We start from the raw sequence: 23,707 nt of genomic DNA on the forward strand, positions 1-23,707 counted from the left end.
ACTTCATCATTAAGGCAGCTCTTAATCTGTCCCATAGACACGTGCATTATGAAACGGTCATTAATAGCATGGCCCCACGGACAGTGCTGAAGGTGAGAAGGACACTCTTGTCTGTAGATCCCCTGCCTGATTTTGCAGAAGTAGGAAGTATGTGGTGAATGAGGCCATGACTAATTAGATTGTTTCCTAATGTGTATATACAAATGGGTCAAATTAAGACCGATAGTACAACCACCACTACAGTGCTGACACCCAGCTCCACCTAATGTAACTCCATCATGTATGGTACTGGTTCAACCAAGAACAGACTTGGGTAGGGCCAATACACAGAGCACAGTATCTGGAAGTCCTTCCCACATTTGCAACTACCTACTGAGTTGGTAAACTTCCCTCCCAGTGCCAAAGTGGCATGGAGGCTCATGTAGCAGCTCTGACCAGTTTATTGCCAGGAGATTACATCTTAACCTCAGAGGTGTGGGCCACGGTGAGCCATGCCCATGTCACCTCTGGGCTGAGCTGTTACAGCAGGCCCCAGGCTGACTCTGATGATGACTTGGGAACTACAGCTGGGTCGTTGTGCAGCTGCCGGTCTGCCTGTAAGGTCTGACTAACCCACGTGATGGCTGCATGTGCTACGAGAGCCGTTTCAAGTCCTTGTCTTCAAAGCCTTACATGGAACAGCAGCTCTACTGTCAGGCAGCAGCTGTGTTCAGCAATGCTGCGTCTAATAGCAACCGTGTTCTCAGCACGGAGCCCTCCCTGGTAAATTTTACTACTATGGGGTATTAGGATGATTCAGCCTTGTAGCCCTCAAGGTGTGATGCAAGACTCCTCTGTTAAGAAGCCTCCTTAGCATGTAGTTGTGAAACGGCACCTGGCTGCCCTTCTTGGAAAACCAATCACTTGGCCTTTCTGTAAAGCAGTATGGAGTAGACAGCCCTCTCCCCACCCTCTTTCTTGATGGAACAGTTGTACTTCTAAACCTGTAAAGGACCCTCGGTGATGATACAAACCGCATGTTTTAGGGCTGTATGTAATAATAGTCTGGGAAATCATATACATAGGGGTGGTGTTGGAATTCCCCAGATCACTGCTTCTTGCCCTAAGGATAGATTACAATATACATAGGGAAAGGCATGTTTAGTAGGAGTATATTAAATACAGTAGAGGCACTTTGTTTAGACTGTGTGAGCACATGGTGATTCAGAACCAATTATCACAACCCCTTGTGAAAGCAGCTAATTCTATAATAGATCATTTGGACTTTTTTCAAATGGCTGAGGGTTTTTTTTGTGATGGAAGGGGAAAAAAATTAAAGCCAGAGTTAATCCTCTTTTCTGGTTTTCCCATAAAGCATGCGTGGGTTTTTCAGTTAATAGCCGTTTGGCTGAACCTATGCACAAGTCATTTTGGTCTTTCACGGAATTTTGAATTTCCAGCAGACAGGCGCATCTGCTTGCCTTTCCAGAAAGTAATGCAAGGGTGATGTGCATTTCTGGCTGACCACAGTTGCTTAAAATGGTATGAAATGATCACCAGGTAGCACATGGTTGTGTTTCATGGTATGCAGCTAGCTCATGTTCACTGAATCATGTTCAGCATTCTGGGCACCGCACTTCAGGAGGAATGTGGCCAGCATGGAGAGGGCCCAAAGGAGGGCCACCCGCATGATCGGGGTCAGCAGGGTCAGGCCCTAAGAGGAGAGGCTACGGGACCTGAACCCGTTCAGCCTCCACAAGAGAAGGCTGAGAGGGGATCTAGTGGCAGTCTACAAATTAGTCAGGGGGGACCAGCAGGCAATGGGAGAGTCCCTGTTCCCCCGAGCACTACCGGGAGTTACAAGAAAAAACGGACACAAGCTAGTGGAGGGTAGTTTCAGGCTAGACATTAAGAAGCGCTATTTCACTGTCAGGGCGGCTAGGACCTGGAACCAACTTCCAAAAGAAGTGGTGCTGGCTCCTACCCTGGGGGTCTTTAAAAAAAGGCTGGACGAACATCTGGCCGGGGTCGTTCGACCCCAGTACTCTTTCCTGCCACGGCAGGGGGTCGGACTAGATGATCTCCTCGGGTCCCTTCCGACCCGACCAACTACGAAACTATGAGTCATAGAAACTTATGGTTGTAAAGGTTTTCGGGTCGTTTAGTTCATCTCATCATTGTGTGCTGTGGACATGTTACACCTGTGCAAGGTGACAAGGTGAAATAAAGTTTGTTTTGTGATGGGGGAAGGTGAGGGAGAAGGTAATCCCATCTTAATGAACATAAGAACATCACTCCAAATGTCTCCCATTTACTGATCAGCGCTGGTTTCTTTCCAGCAGGCTGACAGTGGAAAGATGACTGTTCCAGCTGAGCCGAAGAAGACCAGAGCTACATCGTTCATTGCGACAGTGAAGGAATCATTAAGCCAGCTAAACTATGATGTCTTCTCAGAGGCTCTGAAGCAGTATAAAATGACTGATGACTTCAGCACCATGTTATCTCAGATGAGTGGTGTTTTTTTGGAAGACCAGAGAAAGCATATCCTGTTGCGAGGTATGATGGTTCTCTAAATGCATCCTGCGGGACATAGCTGTTGTCCTTTAGAAAGGGCTATTTTATTGCAAAAGCAAGTGCTCCCTGACATGGATGCGCCAAATTAAACCATTAACGTTTTTAGAGAACTCGTGCTTTGATCATATAGCTAATGCAAGAAATGTCACCGAGTCGTCTTGGGGCTGGAGCTAGGCTGGCGTGTAACCGTGAGGAGATCGATGTGCGCCTCTGGGGTGGTTCTGTCTTAGAACTGAAAGCATGGACACTGGGGTTGTGACGGCTGGGGGAGGATACCGGTGGGTCTAGAATGTGTGCGGAGCCGACGTGCATCTTCCTGGCTGACTGACACGGTGATTTCCTTGGTTGCTAATGTTTGTGATGATAGGAAACAGACTTGAGATACCTCGTAAAATTGTTCTCTGGAGTCTCCTCGAGCTTCACCGAGACTTGGGTACTACCCACCTGAGCTGGGTTTGAAAATTCAACATAGGCTCCATGGCCACTTGGGCATTTTTGAAAGCTTTACCTCTTTTCTAACATGGAAGTCTGCCTAGCACTGGCCTCTGGAATGTAGTAACTATTGGGATGTATGAACTGCACGTCTGAACTGACACACCCTTTTTCTTTAATGCAAGAATTTTACCAGTTTGTCCGACCTCATCACAAAAAGCAGTTTGACGAAGCCTGCCGTAGCCTGACTGGAGAAGGTTGTGGCTACAAACCAGAGCACAGCCTCCAGCGAGGGGAGAGAGAGATGATGGCCAAGGAAGCAGGTGAGGAGCTGGGTCCAGCGGCAGCCACACAGCTGATGGCTTTGATAGAGTTTGTTCCATCAGCTTTTGCCAGGGGCCATTGCTAACAACTCAACAGAACAGCACCGCCGTCCCTTCTAGAGATCCAAGTGATGGAGTCTGAGGAGCGTGTTATTATGTAATGCTGCTGGCAGAAATGACAGCTAGGAAGCGTGGATGTTAAAATCCAGCAGTTGTGGACAGGTTGGTCGAGAAGATTTGTTCTTCCCCAGTACAAATGCAGCTGCGTATGGCAATGCCTGTGCGTAGTACCTTTTTATTTTAGATGAAGTCAAGTATCCATTATAGCTTATACAATGCTAAGAGGTTGTGTTATGTTTTTGGTCTTCAGAGGCTGAATTATATCTTCCATTTGAAGTTAAAGAAAAGTCATATCCCTTCCTAGTGGGCCATTTTAGGCCTAAAATGGGTAAACAATCCTAATGGAGTTATGGACTAATTTTTCCTTGTAGGTGTTGGATGCCAGCACCGAGGCAGTAGAAACTACAAGAGCCAAGCAGTTCTGATAATCAGACCCTAAGCCATTCGGAATTAGTCCTGCTAACTTATTAATAATAGCTCTTTGGTTGACTCCCTATTGTGTGTTGACCAGCTGGAGTATCAGTTCTCCCGAATGTGAGGTCATGTTGCTTTTGTGGGTTAGACAGCACCTGGGTTTTCCCTCTGCATCCTTATTTTTAAAAGCGTATAGTTTGCTTACGTGCCACCCTGCTTTCTCATTCCCGCAGATTGATCCCTGAGCATTGAATGCTGCACAGCTGGGCAGGGGTGATGACAAATCCTTGATCTAGCCCGTAGATTCTTTTTACTCCTGCTTGCCTTGCCTGTTGGCCCAGTACTTCTGCGTTATCAATGTGACAAGCGGAGGTATACTCATGTCATCTGGAAACAGTAAAGATGTATGACTGTAGGAAGATGGGAATGGCGTTGTTAGTAATCCTTTCTTCACCAGAAAAGCACACCTGTACCTCCAGGTCGTCTGGGCAATACCTTCCAGTGAGGAGTGAAATACTTAGAGATCCCAGGTTTCTCCCAGCTGCGTGAGCTAAATTCCACCCCACCATTGTTCACTGACTCATTTGATTTTACAGAGGCAAAACAGTGCCAGGAGAAAACAACATCCTCGGAGGGTTCATCCAGCCAGCTCAGCTCGGAGCTGCACTTGAACCAAGGAGGATCCCACTTGACTTCTGGGCTGATCAGCACAAATACACTTTCCCAAGCAATTGCAGGTTTGCCGTCTTGTTATTCAGCCGCGCTCCCTGACTAGTCTCTGTCTACGTGTAGTCTCTTGTCTAAATATCGGCTTCTGGGGGGGCAGGGGCTGCCTTTGCCAGTGTTTGTACAGCACCTAGCACAGTGGGGCCCCTGGTCCGTGACCAGAGCTGCTAAGCCCTATAACAAGATAACTAGTTCCAGAGCCCACAAGTTTGAAAATACCACATGAAATGAAACGTAGAAGCTCACGATTTAAACCCAGGCATGCACAAATACCAGTGTAATCACCACAAGCTGGAAGATTGAGCTAGGCTTTCACCCTGCTGCCCTCCATCTGGGGAAATAATGACCAGTGGTCTTATTCCAGCATGTTCGGCCGCAAAGCAGGGCCTGTCTGTTTTTCTAGGGTTTCCAGAAGGGAACAGTTTAAGCATGGTGAGGGAAATGAAGCCAGCGTTGATCCAGTGAAGGAGGTAATGAGAAGACTTTGTATTTTAGTAGCTTGCATCTAGGAAAAATGGAGATGCCCATTTCTCAGGAACACAATTCAGGAAAAGTATCTTTAGTAATCTATGCAAACAAAACATGTGCATGTCTGATCTAATTTTCTCCAGTATTTATTTGCAAAAGCCAGTGATCCACTTTAGCCATGACTAAATTGCTATTCCTGAGAACTGCTAGGATTTTCTTGCATCTGTCATCGAGAAATTAATAGCTTCATAATCTGTAGCCTTAGTTCATTCAGAGCAATTGCTTCTTTTTTGAACTGCCTCTAACTGGCTGTTCCCATAAGGAAGTCAGATTTCGTTTTCTGCAGAATTCTAGAGCAGGTGACGTTTCACAGGAAGCTTTGAAAGTTTCTCATTTCTGAGTGAAGCTGTTTCTCTTGGCTTACTTTCTCTCTCCCTTGTTTTCAGGGACATGTACATGAAATCAAGATTATCTGGGGGTTTCTTATTAGAGCATTATGTCCTGATGCTTAATGCTGACCTGAGTTCAGAGTTCCTAGAACATGCAGCATCTGTTATGCCCTGACTGCTATGTGTGCATGAGCCTGTAGTGATCCAAGTGAGCTGAATAGCAGCCTAAACCTGGATGAAGCAGGGTTCAAGCTGGAGTGGTTTGGTTACACTGGTATCATTACAGGCTCATGCACAGGTTGTTGCACGATAATGGCTGCAGCGTGGCATGAAGCTGCCATTCCTTTGCTCTTTTGAAACTGCTCTCGGTGTCCATTTGTCTGTGCCATGGGATACTGTGGGAGTGAGAGATGTCTCGGATGTGTTACAAACGGAAACCAGGGGGAACAGCAGAACCATTAATGACTTGGATTTAACTTTTATGCAAATTTGTCTTCAAAGACCTAGAAAAAATAGACAAAAGTAGAAATGATCTCTGTAGGATGCTCCCGAAGGAGAATGCTTCCTCTGAGGGTGCCAGTTGATCCTGTGATGCACGGTGCAGTAAAAATCACTGGTTACAAAACTCCCACCCTGGTTCCACATGCTGACAGCTCTGATATTCCTGGGGGCGCTAACCTGGGTCCTTTCCTTTTCGGAGACAATTCCCTTTGGAAGTCAGTGGCCAGTTATCAGAAAGCACCCCTCCGGACTGCGCCAGAATGCAAAATGGACTTAATTTTGTCATGTAAAAAATGTTACCAGCTACTTTGACCTTAATCAACTTTTGTACTCTCTGTTGCATCTGATGCGTGCTTTTTTATTTCCAAGTGATTCTTCCCTTTGGATGTTATGCTAGCCTCCCTTTGTTTCTGGAATCGTGGTAAACCCTCACTTTTTAAAACTGGGCTTTCTCTGTGTGATTCTTTGGCAAGCCAGCAGCAGTTTGTTAGCACAGCTTTTTGTAGCACTGCTACCTGGTCCCTTTTCAGATAGCACCAGACTTTGTTCTAGCAATGGCCTTCGCGCGTTTTACCTGCTGTAGCTTTTTCTGATTTCTTAGTGACCATCTGGTAGATTTTTAGTTTACCAAATGTCTAAAATAAGGAAATGGGTCTGAAGGGCCAACCTCTTAGTCTTCCTTATAGATTCTAATGTGTTCTTCCCAAAGTCCTGTTCACAGATGTTCTCTGTCTCTCAGGGGAAAATCACACCCGCGTCCAAAGTGAGGTGGCTGGAAAGGGGTCGAGTTCTCTGCAGGAGAGCCGCCACCAGCTTCTCAAAACCACGTACCTCAGTGATGTGAAAAAGTCTTTGGACAAAAACGATTACAACAGCTTCTTTGCTGCATTGTGCACGTACAAAAAGACAGACAACTACGATGCCATGGTGGCAGTGATAGCTGCCATCACCACTGAAAAGCCAGAGCTCTTCTACCTCTTGCAAAGCAAGTATTCAATGTACATTTGTGTTTGATTTAGAAAAGGGGCGAGGATGCTGATTCCTCCTGTATATCAGATATACACAGGAAGCTGTCATTGGTTCACAAATCCTTTCGTATGAACTTAGCACTGGCATAACTCATTGCATCTCTAGTCTCAGTGTTCAATACACCAGACAAATGGAGCCCAGTGCGTAAAATCCTTAGCAAATCCAGGTGATTTCAAAGTTGGATATTGTTTCCACTTGCCCTGATTAGACTTTGTCCATGCAAACGCCTAGAATGGGTAGCATCCTCTGCAGCTGCGCCTCTCAGCCTTCAGGAGTGCTGATTTTATTCTTACGATTGTGTTGTGTAACTTTTGTCCTGTTTGCTCTTTAGAACAGGCACTGAGGGGTATTGGGGAGACTCTCAAACTTCTCTTCATGGCCACTGATTGCCTGTACCTGGTGCAAAGTCCTTAGAATAGTCTCTACTTCTAGGAACAGGCAGTCTCCCTCATTGTTTACAGGCCTTTATATGGATGCATTTAAGACATTTGATCATGATTTAATGCTCTTTATTTTTCCTTCTTAATCCTTACTCAAAATAACCCTTTAGAAACTAGAAACTGATCATTTTTTCTCCAACCGACAAATGATACCAAGAAGTTTTCTTTTTTAGACAGCCTTTTTAGGGCACTAGGCCTGCTTGGCATCATTACAGCAGTGCCCCATGGAGGGTGAGATGGATCTAGGGTCACTTGGAGGTGATGAAAGCATACATTTCAGGCGTGCTGAGGTCTTTTGTCAAAACAGATCCTCTCCTTCTGTCAAGGCAAAAAGTCTCGATTATCACTCTCTCTGAGAAATCCTCAGCTATTCCCCAAACCTTTGGGGTGCTCTGGGGGGAGTGCAGAACAGGTGACCCTCTTTTTGCAGAGTAGTGACCCTGCCACAGTAAGCCAGTTCATTCCATGCATGCTTGGCTTTTTCTTTGGCAGGGTTCCACATGTTTATACGGCCCCATCACAAAGAGCAATTCAGGCAGTTGTGCAGAGATCTGACTGGAACAAGCTGCGATGAAGGAGAGAAGAAGCTGCAGCAGCAAGGGGCAAGGAGCCCTCTGGACTTGGAGAGCGCGAGTGCCAAAGCAGAAAATGGTGGAACTCCGGTGGAAGCAGCCAGCTGCCCCCCAGGTTGGGAAGGACTGTTCTTCTGGGGTTTTAGACATTCGTATTTATTTGTACTGCAGTAGTGCCTAGCAGCCCCCAGCCATGGGCCAGGATCTCACTGTGCTTGCTACGTGTGGCGCAGATGCAGAATAAAACAGCGTACAATCAAAGGATCAGACAAGAGGCAGCAGGTGGCTGCAGACAGCCTGGTGGGGGGACCCGAGAAATAACAAGACAGATGTCTACTATACGCCTTAACTTGTTGGGAAGCTTAAGGTGGGCGAGAGGGGCCAGAAGCCGGTCGAGTCCTGTTATCTCGGTAAAGTTTACCCCAAAGGGAGCTATGCCCATTGGAAAATTCTAATGCAGATGATGATTTGGTGAGTATGGATGTCAAAAACATGTTATGGAGGGACGTGACTTAAAAAACTGGAAAGGGGAAGTAGTGATTTTTTTTCTGGCAGGCTGGGAATACCAGGTGGTCAATTCCTCAAAGACTTGGATGTATGTGTAATGTTCTGTATTGCATTGCAAATGTACTCTTTAATATGTAATTGCATACAGCTGCTTCCAAGAGGGAGATGCCAAGAAAAACCCAGAGCAAGATTTCCTCCTTCTGCTGCAGCCAGAACAGTAAACCTGGATCACATAAAGCAGAGCTGTTGAAAGGAGCCAGTGACATAAGAGCATCTACCAGCTCAGACACTTTGCATACATTGTCCCGTGATACAGAGCCATAGTGGGGTAGGTACAGAAGCCTGGGGTGGAGAGTTTGCCCTCTGCCACTAGAACAGAATGGTTTAAAAAAAAAAAAGTCCAATTACTCTACCCGCTGTAAAATAGCAGCAATGGACAGACAGTCTTTTGTTGCATTATGTATTCCCACAGGTTTTATAGATGAGGAACTGAAGCACAAGTTCTTATGTGGATAAAAGTATACAATATGACAAGGGTTATATCCAGGTCGCTTCTGTAACGTGGTGCGCACACCTTTAGTCTTTTGGGAGTGCAGTGGAAGCATGAATGAACTTCCGAGACTGAGTTACTGCCACTTAGTCGATCTCTCCCCTTTCTCACTGTCTTTTTTCCAAGAAGTTTCCAGTGCTCTGCATGCAGATCTGGGAATGCTGTGCCTTTTAAACCCTCTCTATGGACCTGCATTTGCTGCAGCCATGCCGGGAGCAGCTTTTAAAGGCTGCCTTTGCTTATTTATTTTGATTTTTTGTTTTTTTCAAACCTCTGCTGATTTTTGTGCTTGCACAAGAAGCCATAGCCAGTTGTGGAGACAGCATCCCCTACTTCCCAGCAGAATATATATGCCACAAGCAGCAGCAGGTACAGCTTCCCGTCAGGACTCTATTCCTCTTCCCTTCCCTTCATCTTCCCTCTCTGCAAGCTGACTTATGCCACAGGCTGGACAAGAGGATAACAGCTTAAAGACCTGCCTGAGCCTTTTCCAACTGTTGCTGTCTCCCAAGGCACCTACAAGTAGCAAGCTCAGTTTGACAAAGCTTTTCCATTCATCTCAACCATGTTTAATGCTGAATTTCATGTCATTCTTTCATTGAAAGTCTGTTGTGAGGCAACTTTGTGCTTCTGCCTGCTCTGCTTATCTGGCTTAGATCTCCAACTTGACTGAAGCTGATTATCCCTTGAATGAAATAGTGAAAATAGTATTGCAGAGCATCCTTGACAATATCCTGGACTTCCTTTGGTGGGTAACCCGGGGCAGTGGCCAAAAGCAGTTTGCCCAGGGGAATCTCTGGCTCCATCTACAAAAAAATGAAGTTCAGATTTGGGGCAGGGGGAAGGATGAGGGTGATTTATCAGAGATGCTCTGGGCCGGGCAGCTGCAAAGACAACAGAAAAGGAAGAGACATCCCACCATGAAGCAGCACACCGGGGTCTACAAGCAGGTGTTGGGAAATGAATTCATCTTTTCATCCATGCCAGTTCTTTCATGTGCCAGAGAAACAACGTCTGTCAGGAAGAGGGCACTGAAATACATTGGTTAAGTGTGAAAGATCCCACATCGAACTCAGATTTCACTGTTCCTGTTGTAGGCCCGAAAAGCTGCCTTGGCATGACCAGTGTCGTCTCTCCTTCTCGGTAAACGAGCGCCGTAAGCGAAACGTGCACCCGTGCAACAAGGCACAAAACTCCTGGAAGCTCCTGTGGTAGGCAAAACAACGGAGATAGCTGTGGACCGTCGGAAAACGAGGTAGACTAAAGGAGCGAAACGAACCCAGACCAGTGCCGTTTGCAAAACAAATGCAAGGATACCTCAGCAGGGCAAAAGTAAGATAAGAAAAGCAGCAGCTTGAAGGTGGCGGGGAGTGACAGAGTACTGAGGAAAGCACCACTGTAAAAGGGAACTGGTGAAGGCCTGTGGCGTGATTATACAGAAGAAGATTGAAAAGGTGTAAAAGCCTAAGGAAACATCTCCGGTTTGGGGAGCTGTCATCAAGCCACAGGAGACCATGCCAGTTGAATCTGCAACCCCTGGTGCCATGATGACGCCTGATCACCTGCATCATTGTGCATCGTTAAGGAGGCCTGTGTAAGAATACCGTTACAGACGCTGCAGGGTTTTGCTTGAGTGGTGGTGGTGCTTATGTGTTCAATAAGGTTGGAGCTGCATCTGGAATGAGAGCACCAATCATTGCGTTCCATTCACGACACCCCTTGATCAAAATACGGTGACGCCTAGCAACCCCAGTGAGCAGTATGATGCTGACAGGCAGACTCGTTCCAAGGAAGTTGTGGAGTTGTACAGAAGTCCAGACGGAGACGCACGGATTCCAGAGGCTCTTCAGATCCAGTATCCACTCCCTCAAAAGCATGATATCGAGTAAGTCAAGAAGACACACGAAAGCCACCAGCTGCTGTGGATGGAGCCTGCAGAACCCGCTCCCTTGCGCAGCCAGACCTGAGGAGCGCGCCGATTCAGCGGTGCACGTTAGAGCGGAGCCATGTGGTCCGTTCAGCAGAATTACCCCAGATCAGGCGCTGAGGTTGGAGGGCTTTACCTCTATGACAGTAACTCTGCATCCTCATGTTTTCCGGTCATTGATAAAACCTTGGCTCCTCCCCACTCGGAGCTTCCCGCTCTTACCTCACTTCCCTATTCTGGAGTCACTGCGCGTGTCTGCGTTTCTGCAGCTCGTGCACTTCTAAAACAAAACTTTTATTTTTGGCTGTTTGGACTTTTCTAAAAACTATCTTTGCTGGTGTCCTAATAGCAGCTCCCCAAGAAAGAGGAATCCATCTCTGCCTTTTCCTGGACATCTTATTCATCAGGCTTCCTTGAAGGAAGTAGGAACCTTGCTAGTAAGTGTCTTACTAAGCTCTTGGAGCTGACTAGGTAACAAGATCAGAGGGATCATAGGAAAATAGGACTGGAAGGGACCTCACAAGTTCATCTAGTCCAGCCACCTGCTTCAAGGCTGGATTATCCCTGACTAAACCATCCCAGCCAAGTGTCTGTCCAGCCTGCTCTTGAAAGTTCCCAAGGATGGAGATTCCACAACTTCTCAAGGCAGGCTGTAGCAATGCCTGACTACTCTCATAGTCGGAAAGCTCCTCCTCATCTCCAGCCTAAATTCCCTCTGCTGCATCTTGAGGCCTACTCCAGCCTTTCTATAATCACCATTCAATCAGCCTTCTCTTCTCCAAGCTAAATAAACCTAGTCCTTTCAGCCTTTCCTCATAAGATCTTAGGAACCTCCCAGGAAACCCACCCATTGTTCTCAGGCCCATCCCAAGATCCACCCTAATTTCTGTTTTTTCAGCTTTTCAGATCCAGTGGTCTCTTCTAGTCTTAGAATAGGGGAGTTATTTTTAGGTAAAGACATGCTTCTTTAGGTCTGGCAGTCGCTGGAAGTTGCATAATACACACAGGCTAGCTTGCTTAATGGTAGGATTCAGATATAGGTAGGTCATTGAGTATCTTGCAGTTTTGCTGTTCTGGAAAAGGGTCAGGTGAACAGAGGGTTTTCTGCTCTGGTAAGCTGGAAGAAAGATCTGTTCCATGTTCAGTCTCTCAAACAGCCAAGAAGATTGAGAGACCCAGCACTAGGAAGATGGAGAACCCCACTGCCTAGCACAGACAGGGATTTGAAAGTTCCCAAAAAGGAAATGAATGTTCCCATCTTTACAGGAAACGTCACCTCTCAGTTATTCCACCCTCCTCCTTCTCAGTTGTTGGTTACTCTGCTAACTCTGTTCCTTCCCACACTTGCGTTTTGCAGCATATGTGCCTCCTCACCTGAAAATGAACACTGATGCCCGTGCCGCTTATCTTGTCTGGTCTGCAAACCAAAACCAAAGAGTAATGGTAGCATATCACTGCAGACTGGAGCTGATTTGGACCAGGGACCTAATCGATCTCTGTGCCTTAACTAGGATACTCATTAATGAGTTCATTTATACCAGTCTTTGTTTTTACTGTATTTAGTAAGGAAGTGACTAACAATTGGTCTTGGAGAACACAATGACTCGTTTTTAGAAAATACTTAGTCCTTTCCCAGTTCGTATAACTGGAATGTTGCTTTAAAGATAGGGAGGATGATGGTTAACCAGTGGAACTGTCAGCTCTCACCGTGAACGACAAACCAATGACAACAGGAGAAAACTGCCTGACAAAAAAATATCCCGTGAATTTCCAGCATACGGTGAATGCCTTCAGGTCCCCTTGATAGGGTGGCACCCTATGCAAATGTGCGCACAGTAGTTTTTGTTAAACATGTGGCCTACTGGGTACTCTTTAATGCCTCAAGACTGGTGTAAAATAGTCTGGAGGGGGCACGTTTCCTCTGGGAAAAACCGAATGCGTACTTGTGATTTCTCCTGGTAGAAACGACCCTCCTGTACATAGCCTCAGCATGCACTAGCTGTCCTGCTTTCCCACTTGTCTTGCCGCCATGGCTTAGCCTTGTTCACGTACCTGTTGCACCTTAGATCTGCCACAGCCACCGGTGTCAGGTCGCTCACTCACGGGGTTCCTTCCTGGTACGCTACTTTCCATGGATCTGGTCTCGCCTCGTACAAGAGGAAGTGAGAGCCCAGGAAATTCAGCTGCAATTGCATTTGTTTTTTACTAGTGAAGATTTGTATATTACTTGCATGTTTTGTATTTCCTCCTTCCTGTACTTTAACCTTGTTGAGATTGCAAAAGTTGAATTATTCTGAGACCATTGCTGCCAGGTTAGTTGCTGCTTCATTAGGAGAATTTCCCTTTTCTTCCTTGGGTCATTACCGAGAAAGAGTAGTGTGGTAAGGCTGTATTCCTTTTTTTTAAAAGCGATAAGTTATATTGAGGGCTGGTAAACTATGGACCTGGCTGCCACTTTTATTTAGACTGCTACAAACTTCCTTCTTGGCAGAGCGCTGTTTAGCTAGAAGCTTGACAGGAAACAATGCAAATAATACATGCATGTTGTCTTCATCTCCTTAGGTTGCATAGTGCCCACTGTGCCGTGCTGATACTAAGAGGAAGCATCTATCCCAAATGGTCTTCTGGTCGCAATGCCACAGGCAGTGGAGGCATCATGTCAGAGCTGGCTACAGGGCCAGCAGGAAAGGATATTGGATTCTCTTTTCAGGTGGAAACAAAGCAAAGTGCAGGGTCGCTTAAGTTCCCTGGGTCACCACCTCTGGATTGCTTGCAGTGCTTTGTAGCCCCGTCCACTGTTTTAAGAACTCAACAGTCCTGAGAAATCTCTCTTCTCCCTTGCGTACTGGCAGGAAAGGGTGGAAGCAGCCTTGTCCTCAATTACAATAAAAGGGGGGTTTCATTTCATATTTGTTTTCAATCACTTTACTCTTCTGTAGTTTCTGCTTGAGGTTTGATGCCTTGAATGTTGTTCTTGGCAACTGCCTCCTCCCAGGTGCTCCCAGATCCTGGAAAATCCTCAGCAGCAGTACCTGCACCAAGGAGACTAAGCTGGACACGTGTGCCACCCCGTGTCTCCATGCCAGAATAGGTATTCCTGGAAAAGATGATTCACTTTCCTGTGGTGCCTGACAGACCGTTGTCTGTTCGTAGAACATACCTCAGTGGCTGTGCAGATGGATGGATGGACTTACTCATGGTTTCCTGTCTCTGCTCCAAAGCCTCTGACATGTGGTTGTCTAAGCAGTGCTTCTTGGGCACTCACACATTTCTGTTGGTTCTGTACAGTCTGATGCTTGGAGTTTCAGATGGAGAGGATGAACCTACTATTCCCCTTCTGTCCAGCGAGCTGATTTTAATCTTGGAGAAAGAGACCTTTTGCCATTTTCACTCTCTGGGAGCTGTTGCATCCATTTCAGCTAACTTAAATGATGCCCGTTTTAAAATGTTAGTGGATGTTATAAAATCAGTAAAGCTAGTTTTTACATCCTCGTTGTGGCGTACATGTTTGTCTAGCGACGTTTAGAAGAACCAGGGATCGGAGCCCAAGTGGCATTCATTGAAGTAAATGGAGCTTGCACTACCATATAGGTGTGAATATTCTCGTATTTTTGCACTGCCTCTTTCACCTTTTTATTACTCCACTTTTCTTCTCTGTGGCTTATTATTTTTGCAGTGTGATAGTTGAGGAGGTATTTTTATAACAGAATTCTTATTTTTAAGCCCTTAACACTTTCTGAGGGGGGGAAAAAATTCTTTCTGGTAATTTAGCATTTTTTCCCCTCAGCCTAAGGATGGATTTGGGTTAGAAGTCAATAAAATTCCACTGGTATACATTTGCAATAATGAAGACATAAAAAGGTGATGTGACAAACTTGATAAGTTTTGTTCCTTATTTGGGTAACACAGACTAACCATTTTTTTTAAACTCACCCTTAGCAGGGCATGATCTTCCATAAGGAAAGTGCATTTCCCAAATTAGAAGAAATTTTGGTTAGAAACAACGGAGTCGTGAATTAAAAAGTAAAATAACAAGCAGGTATGTGTGCTTAAAACGGGGTTCATACCTGTTGGTTGTGATGTTTTTCTTCCTACGTTCAGAACATTTATGGAATGAAAAACACGGTGCCTTTAAATGGCAAGGATGCAGAAACCTTCCTTTACTTGATGAATGAATAATTGGAAGTCATGGTTAGACTAATGAGGATTGAGAGGGATCTGAGCTAGAGGGGATTCTCTCGTGCTCATGCTTCAAGCAGCCATTATACCTGGATGTATTTTACTGTAAGTACACATTTGACTGGGTGTGCTTTTCTGTTCCCTTCAGCTATTTTTTGGAGCACCTATGCAGATGATGCAGATTGTTTTTTCCCTTTGCATTTTGAGAAGTGCTGTCTGAACCTTTTATCCAGCCAGATTGCAATTTATATTTTTCTCTGATTTTTTTTTTTTTAACCTTCTCTGTTTTACCAGCCAATCAAACCTTACTGATTTGAGACGGTACATCTGTGCCATGTTTTCATGTGCTGCTAATGCTAAATTAGTTATTGGAAACACCAGCAAGGACAAATAATTCATGCAAAAGGACCTAAGGTTTAAAAAACATGGATGGGAAATAACAAAACACAGTTCCAACCTGGAAGCTTATATACTTGTAGGGAAAATAAGTGGAGGTACATTTTGAAAAGGTAATGTTGAGAGAGGCTGATAGGAGCTAGTGCCCTGATCCCCAACCAGGGTGCTAGGTGGGTTTATCACAAGACAAACCCAGAGATTTCAAAAAGCAATCCATAGAGTTCAAACCATTCTGATCTGTTTGGGGTCTTTCTGATTTTTTTGCAACAGAAGAATTGCATAAAAAGATTGAGACCCACTGAGCTAGTGAATAAACTGCTGTCTGAGAGTTTTCTAGTAAGTTATGATACTGTAAAGATGCAATCTGAATATTAATGGGAGGCACCAGTGAAACAGCTTAATCATGAATTATCAGTAAGTTTGAAACAAACTGTTTCCCAGAAAAGTGACACTGCACACACACTGACATCTCTTTAACTGAGGAAATGTTCTTTATCGTGAATCCACATGACACCCATCTTGCCTGAAATATTTTTCCTAATCACTAGGCCCTCTTTATGCCTTTATAATAAGTATATCAATAATCATGGTTTTGTAGAACTAAAAAGATGATTTCAGTGAAAAGTAGCTCAGCCTGACACCAAAATATTTTGCACTGTCTTAGCATCTTTGGAATGGGTCTGAGGTCAATATGATGCCAGCCTTGCAGATATCCCTGTATGTTCAGATCCAGCAACTGGTTTTGGAATCTAACTTCACATCAAAAGCATCTGACTCTTAACTTGTGCTGTATGAAGTTTCTTTATTTAAAAAAATAAAACAAAATAAAACCTTAACTTGCTCTTTTCACCACTAGAGGGAAGCTGCAGCACAGGCTGGGTGCATGGTTTTTTGCTAAAGAGATTAGTTTTCCACCAGGTTTTCCACAAGTAGTTGAGATCTCCTTTGAAACAATATAGCATTTATTTAATGCAGCTTTATTAGCCTCAAGCTGAAGACATTTTGATGTCTTATTTTTGCTGATGAGATTTCTAACAGTCCCGTGGTTGGAAATTATTATGAAAATTAACAGCAATAAAAAATTGCTTGATAATGTTCAGTGGAAGATGAGCACCTTGCTGTTTCCAAGTCCAGCCCTCAAACCTTTAACCCCCAAGTGAGAATATTCTCACTGTGCATTCTGCTGGATGGATATCTTTGGGGAAGGCAGGAGACAGACCCCGGGTCTTCCAACATTGGGAGACCCTGGAGTACATCACCCTTCTGGACAAGCAAACCAGTTGGATATTTGCCACAGTTGCTGGAGAAGGGGATGGCTTGAGGAACTTGACTCTGAGAGGCCAAATGACCAGCTCACTATATCAGTAAGACACAGATAAAGATGTGTCAGACCAGCTCCCCAGTGCCCGCTAGAGTCTCAGGTGTGGTCATCGCTTTGCTGTTCTGCAGCGAGGACATCACTTGGCACAACTGCCTGCTGTGCTACCACATTTGAGAGACTTGGTGCAAAGTTTCTAAGTCAGGTCTGCCTCCTAACTAATTTTAGCTGGTGGATTCTGCTGAAAGATAAGTATTCTAGCTAGGCTGGGAATTAATGCATAGTTCCTGAGAATCCATTTTTCCCTAAAAATGACCTCTGGTTGTTAAAAAACTTGAACTCGTGACATAGCACAACCACCTACCCTTCTGTCACACCCCAAAGCTGCTTCCTAATATATTTTTGCTACCATAAGGAACTTGGATTAGATTTTGGCCGAACACAGTGGAAAATAAAATATTAATATTCACGTGTGGGTTTGAGATGCAATGCTAATTTGCACATTTTTTGAGAGTGGGCGGAAAGGAAGTAATGGTAACAACCACTGGGAATACAGCAGCTCTAGAGCATCTTGATAGCAGTTAACCCAGCAGTCAACACTGGTGAAAAATATTTGCAAGGCATGGGTCCATATAAAATGTCAGTTGTTTGATTGTTGAACAGCACCTTTGGTGCTATCTCGACCTCTGGCAATACAGACCCTTGAGCAAACTGGTCTGTAAAGGGAACAGACTGATCACGAGGAGGATGTGGCAGTGCATGAGACTAGAAGAATACGTGGAGGTGTCTTTGTAATCTCCACTTGGCTCTCCTTCATTTCCCTGAAGCTTTGCCTTCTTACAAGGGTTTGCTGTGGGTGACTTGCTCCAAACGTGACGAAGGCCAGAAGCAAGTGATATAGTGGTCACTTTCTGGGGATTGCTGGGTAATGCTGTGAGCTTTAGTGGCTCGGAGTCATCCTGAGGATGTTGGAGGTTTTGTCGGAGTAGGTGCCCTACTCTAAATGGCACACTTGGCTTTGGTCAGCTGTGTACCTGATCTGTTTAAACAGCTGCTCATTCTCCTAAATCAATAAGGGATGATTGTCCAGCCCATTTTTCCCCCTCTGAAAAGAACATCAGGCAGAAAGGAGAACAAAATGAATGTCTCCCCAATGCATCCTTAATCCTAGGATAATGCAGCATAGCTCCTCTATTTCACTCCCCTCAGAGGTTTGCAAAAGTCTACACGTGATTTGGTCTCTTGCAATTTCTTGGAAATGCCCAGGTGGGTCAATGAATGGGCAGATAACAGTAAGAAATGAGTGTGAAAATCAATATGTCAATGGAAAAGGAGCCAACTGATTACCAGAAAGTAACTGCGTGTCCTATTTACACTGACGCTGCCAGGCAGTGCTAGGCTGGCAGCTTCCAGAATCCCAGGAGCTCTTGCTGAGAGGGGTGCGCACTGCTGTGTCCCACTGCAGCTCTCAGAACAAGGTTAACAAACTGAAAGGCTTGGGACAGGTGCTGGCCTCTGAATGTTGCCCACTTCAAACATATCCCGTGAGGCCCATGGGGAAGTACCCCCAGGACAAGGCGTTGAGGAATGTCCAGGTGTTCGCAGTGTCTTCTACAGGCCTCTACTTCCTTCGGGAAATGGCTGATGTTATCAATCGGCTCCCCTTTCCTATTTATATTCCATGAGTTCAAATTGAGCAAGGTAATTCCCACAGCCCCTGCTCCAGTGCCAGCATGGAATTGGGGCTACAAATTAACCAGGTTGTTCTTAGCCAATGGCACTTCCTAAGAATAATGGCCATAAAGTTTTAAGCCATTTGTATGGAAGGCATACATGGGACTGCTCATCGCCATGCCAGAACGCTGAACCAGCACGGAGAGCATGCCAAGACTGATTCAGCTACGCCAGCATCTTTCCTGTGACAGAAGCCACAGAAAGACATCTGCAGCTAAGCAGCAATGAGCTCAGACAGAAGTAGTGTCTCCCTAGCTGCAAGCTTTAGTGCCTGGCTTCTGTGGGTTTTGTATCCTTTCTGGCTACTGGATTTTACCTTTGATCCTGTCTCGTGGAGCTGTTTTTTCCCGTGGAAATGAGCAATCTTTTTTGACACGTCCAGTAGCTGTATGAACATGGTCCAAAGAGATTTGCCTTTCAGGAGCAGCACGTGGAGTTGGAGGTAGGGCAGTCTGTATTTCCATTGAAAACATTATCCTTACAAGGGTGCGCAGTGCTAGTTGAACAACCACAATTCACAATGTAAACCCAGAGATTTCAAATAGGGATCGATAGCGTTAAGGCCATTCTGCACTGCTGTGGTCATTCTGAGTTCTTAATTGCTCTGGTGTTTTTTGTAGTCAAAATGCAAGTGAGAGCTAAAAGCTGGCATTTTCCAAGGGGGACCATGAGTCTAACGAGATTGAGAACCACTGCTCTAGCCCCATGCAGAATGTGTCTCCATGGCTGGTTCAGGGGGAGGACATGGTGACTTTCTTAGCCCATCGTAATCTCCGCTTTGCCTGTCAGGAGGCTTTTCCTTTGCTTGTTAAGAAGTAAGGTACATGATTTGGCATCTGAGGATGGTTGAACATAATTGATTAAGGAACCTGTTTAGAAGTTCAATGCTGCGTCTTCCTTTTGATCAGCTGGTAGATGCTAGTGGCAAACTACAGTAGTTACACTCATTACTCCCCCCCCTGGAGAGCAGAATACTGATCCCTCCTCATCCCCAAATGCACATGCAAATGGTCTGAGGTTTATAAGAAGTGAAGCCGTGCTACAACAGAAACACAGTGTTGCATCCTAATCGACCCAGAGCATAGGTCAATATATGACTAGGACTGGATACACAGAACAGCGTTGGTGTCACTGCGGCCTATAGACAGCTGCCTGCAAAGTGAACGGATGCAACATGGATACGTCAAAGGTACGGATGTAAAGGGATTTGGGTGCGAGATGCTTGACCTTGAGGCCCTAACCTGGCCACTGCTTTTGCCAAACACCTGAGAAAGAACGTCTTGCATAAGAAAGCTCTTCTGACTTCATTCCAACCACAATGGGTCCAATAAGAGAAATCTTTCCTAAGAAATCCTTGTTTCTGGTCAACTCTAGGAGTTGAAGAGTTCCTTGAACTGGAGCTTTGAGACCAACAGGTGACTTTGGACTTGGAGGAAATTTGATTCTAAAAACAACAATGCAGGCATCTGCATTCCTTGTGTCTTAAGTGATTTCTACATCCAGTTTGCAAGGACAAAAAATGCTTTTCTAATTGAATCATCCCAGGCAGCTCCAGCTTCATTCTTTCTTGCGTGGTGCATCGCAAGCTTCCTTAACCATGTCCTCATGCCAGCCCGAGTAGAACTTGGCTTCTTCTACAAGGTGAACAGGAATCACTACTAATATTGGTGTAAAAGCCAGTGCCTCTGGCACAGGAAGAGGGCAACATTTTTACATAATGGCTTTTCCAAAACAGAATGCAGTCAAATTTGCCATGTGTTTGGGACCGGGTTCGAAATGTAAAGGAAGAGGTGTTGTGCTCTAAAATATTTTACAGAACCACTTCTCAGAAATGCTTAGTCACAGTGGCTAATCAAGAGAAGAACATGCTTATTTGGAAATAGAAAATCCTTCCTCCAAGAAGACACAAACCATCTGCATTTTACTGTAGGAGCATATTTAGAAGGTCACATTCATTCTATAAATATTTTGTCAGCGATCGCATTTCTGGCTAAGTGGGTAAGTGGAAGAATGCAGGATCTAAAGACAATGAGGGGTTATTAATTCAAATCTGCAGCAGCGAAACAATGCAAGAAAGAAGACTTTTAAAGTTTCAGTCTCATGAGGAGGAGGCGCAGACCTGGTTCATAAGCCACACCACCACAGCACTTGAAAGTGTATGAAACAATCCCTGCCTTGGCTGCCCTGGGGAAGACGTTCTTTGTGAGCTGTCAAGCATGAGACTTGGATCAAATGGAAACCAACCTCGCAAGAGGTCTTAAGTAATTTTAGAGCAACCCACATATGGAGATGAGTGGTTGCTGGGCGAATTAAGGCATGTGTTTGGATCAGTGGTGGTTGTGCTATGTTTCTATCTTAAATCTTTTTGTTAACAAATACACCCACTGGATGGCTGGATAGCTCCTGGCTTTTACGTGCCACACATTTTCGTCTCTCCTGTTTGCTGGAAAGGGGAGAAGAGCAAGAGTTTCCCATTTCCCAGCCAGCACTGTGGAATCTTTCTCTACCTACTTGCCTCTTCCTCCTTGCTCAAGCGAGTGTAACTTTTGAGTGGCGGACAGGGTCAGAGGTTCTGATTCAAAATGTGCCCTGGTGATCCTGGATGCCTTGTGAATCCCGCTGCCTCCAGCTTGGTAGAGAGTACTTTTGCTCTTACACTAAGAAGCTTGCGCTTGGCCTACAATGTCTTGAGCAACTGCAGGGCACATGCTATCATTAAGCGGGCTGCCTGAGCTGCCACTTGGATGGGTGTCCAAGATCGGTTTGTCTTATCTGGCTATAATGGTTCCACTGGGGAGATGTGATTCCTATGCAGAGGACAGGCCCATCCATTGGGATGGCTGTACCATGGGTTTGCATTTTGATTTCCCAGGGCTAAGCATAAGCATGACATTTCCATAGGGTTCGCTCCCTATGGAAAAGCCCCAGCATTTGTGCTTTGCCCCTATAGTGGAAGGTGGTCTTGTTGCTTATGGCTCTCTGGTATGGAGACTGCTGTTGCTGCAGGTGGGCCTGGCTCCGAGAAGGCTGTACCCCAAATCTTAGGAGTTCAAGTGTAAAGCACATGTTCATTGTTCCTGCAGCGCATGGTCAGCAGAAAGGGGATTACGTGACAGAATTTATGAAGCAAAACTCCCTGCAATGTCTAGAGGGTCACTTAGCCACCTTCTACAGGACTCCTCACCTTCACATGGTACCAACGGCGGCAACGGCTTCCATCGCTTCCAATATCACTGGGGACAGTGCCAGGATTGTATTTAGCAACCAATAATGTGCCCCAGAATGCATGCAACTGGGAAGTCATTGTATAATTACAAATAGGGAAGAAGAGAGTCTGCAGAGGGGGAATTTCCCTGCTTTCCCCCAAGGCAGATTAATGGCTAATGGGCTAGGGTAAGGACCCTGGGCTTCAGAAAAGCAGACTTTGACTCACTCAGGGAACTGATGGGCTGGATCCCCTGGGAGGCCAGTCTGAGGGGAGAGGAGTCCAGAAGAGCTGGTTGTACTTCAAAGAGTAAAAGTCAGCACCAATTAGGATGCTGAACATGGTTCATATGCAAATATCAGTTGTCATGTGCTTCCTGGACAACTATTCAGAGGTGAATACGGAAAAAGTGACCTGCTGAGTCGAGAAGGACATGGGAAGATGAGGCCATGACGACACTGAGCTTAGACCCCACTCTGAAATGCAAGAAAAGTCCAAGTCATGCTTTCCCGTCACAAAGGATGAGCAGGAAGGGAATGAAATGAAACTAAGACTTCCTGTTGGTTGTTTTAGCCACTTGGTGGATAAAAAAATAAAAGTTTGGACGTGAAATGGGAGCAGATGCCGGATCTCAGGCTGCTCTCTGAATGTCATCTCCAGCCCTGGCTTGGTTCATGCTTTGCTTTCAAGGGACTTTTGGCTGCGGAACTAGAACAGACCAGTGACGCTCAGTCGTACGAGTGGTGTGAACTGGATCAGCCCCGTGCTGCCCAATGCAGGCTATCCAGCCCACGGGGCTCCCCGGGCATCAGGATGGCGACAGCAGGGGAGCTGCAGTTAGCTGCCACTGGTCCCCTGCCACTAGGTGTTGGAGCCATGGGGGGCCCTGCCAGCTGGATGACAGCTCTGCGGGCCAAACCCAGCTTGCTGGGCTGAGCTAGAGGTTGAGCACCCCTGGAATAGACCACTGGGAGACAAAGCCCTTGCATCCAGAAGTGACAGGTAGTTTGGGTGCTCCCACTGTTGCAGGGCTCAGCTGAGAGTGACCTGATGTCCTAGACATGCTGAGCTCTGGCTTTCTGTGGATCAGGGTCCCCAGCGGCACCTAGGTAGGGGGCTGCCCTCATCCTTTTTCATTTTAACGTTCTGGTGATGGAGTTTAGACCCCCTTGCCTCCCTGCCCTATCACATGCACTTGGAGGAGAAGGTGGTGATTAGGAACAGTCAGCATAGATTCACCAAGGGCAAGTCATGCCTGACCAACCTGATTGCCTTCTATGGCTGGCTCTGTGGATACAGGGAAAGCAGTGGATGTGACATACCTTGACTTCAGCAAGACTTCTGGTAGTCTCCCACACCATTCTCACAATCAAGCTAAGGAAGTACAGGCTGGATGAATGGACCTCAAGGTCAACAGAAAACTGGCTCCCTCATCAAGCTCAAAGGGTAGTAATAAATTACTTGATGTCTAGTTGGCAGCCAGTATCAGGTGCAGTGTCCCAGGGGTCGGTCCTGGGGCTGGTTTTGTTCAATGTCTTCATCAACGACCTGGAAGATGGGATGCAGTGCACCCTCAGTAAGTTGACAGATGACACCAAGCTGGGAGGAGTAGCAGATATGCTGGAGGGTAGGTAGGGCTAGGATTCAGAGACCTCGACAAATTGGAGGATTGAACCAAACAAAATCTCATTAGGTTCAATCAGGACAAGTGCAAAGTCCTGCACTTAGGATAGAACAATCCCATGCTTCAGTACAGGCTGGGGGTGACTGGCTGGGCAGCAGCTCTTTAGAAAAGGACCTGGGGTGACAGGGGACAATAAACTCAATAAGCTGAATATAAGCCAGCAGTGCCCTTGTTGCCAAGAAGGCTAACGGCATCCTGGGCTGCACTGGGAGGAGCGTTGCCAGCTGCCAGATCAAGGGC

General features: G+C 45.8%; 1 protein-coding gene across 2 annotated transcripts in view; it reads right to left on the reverse strand.

The window, feature by feature from the left end:
• The window catches only part of STMN3 (stathmin 3), a 110,435-nt gene that overhangs the window by 85,452 nt on the left and 1,276 nt on the right, over window positions 1-23,707 (reverse strand). The gene's annotated exons all lie outside the window — the stretch shown is intronic.

This window comes from Alligator mississippiensis, chromosome 9, assembly GCF_030867095.1.
Source record: "Alligator mississippiensis isolate rAllMis1 chromosome 9, rAllMis1, whole genome shotgun sequence".
Taxonomy (NCBI): domain Eukaryota; kingdom Metazoa; phylum Chordata; order Crocodylia; family Alligatoridae; genus Alligator; species Alligator mississippiensis.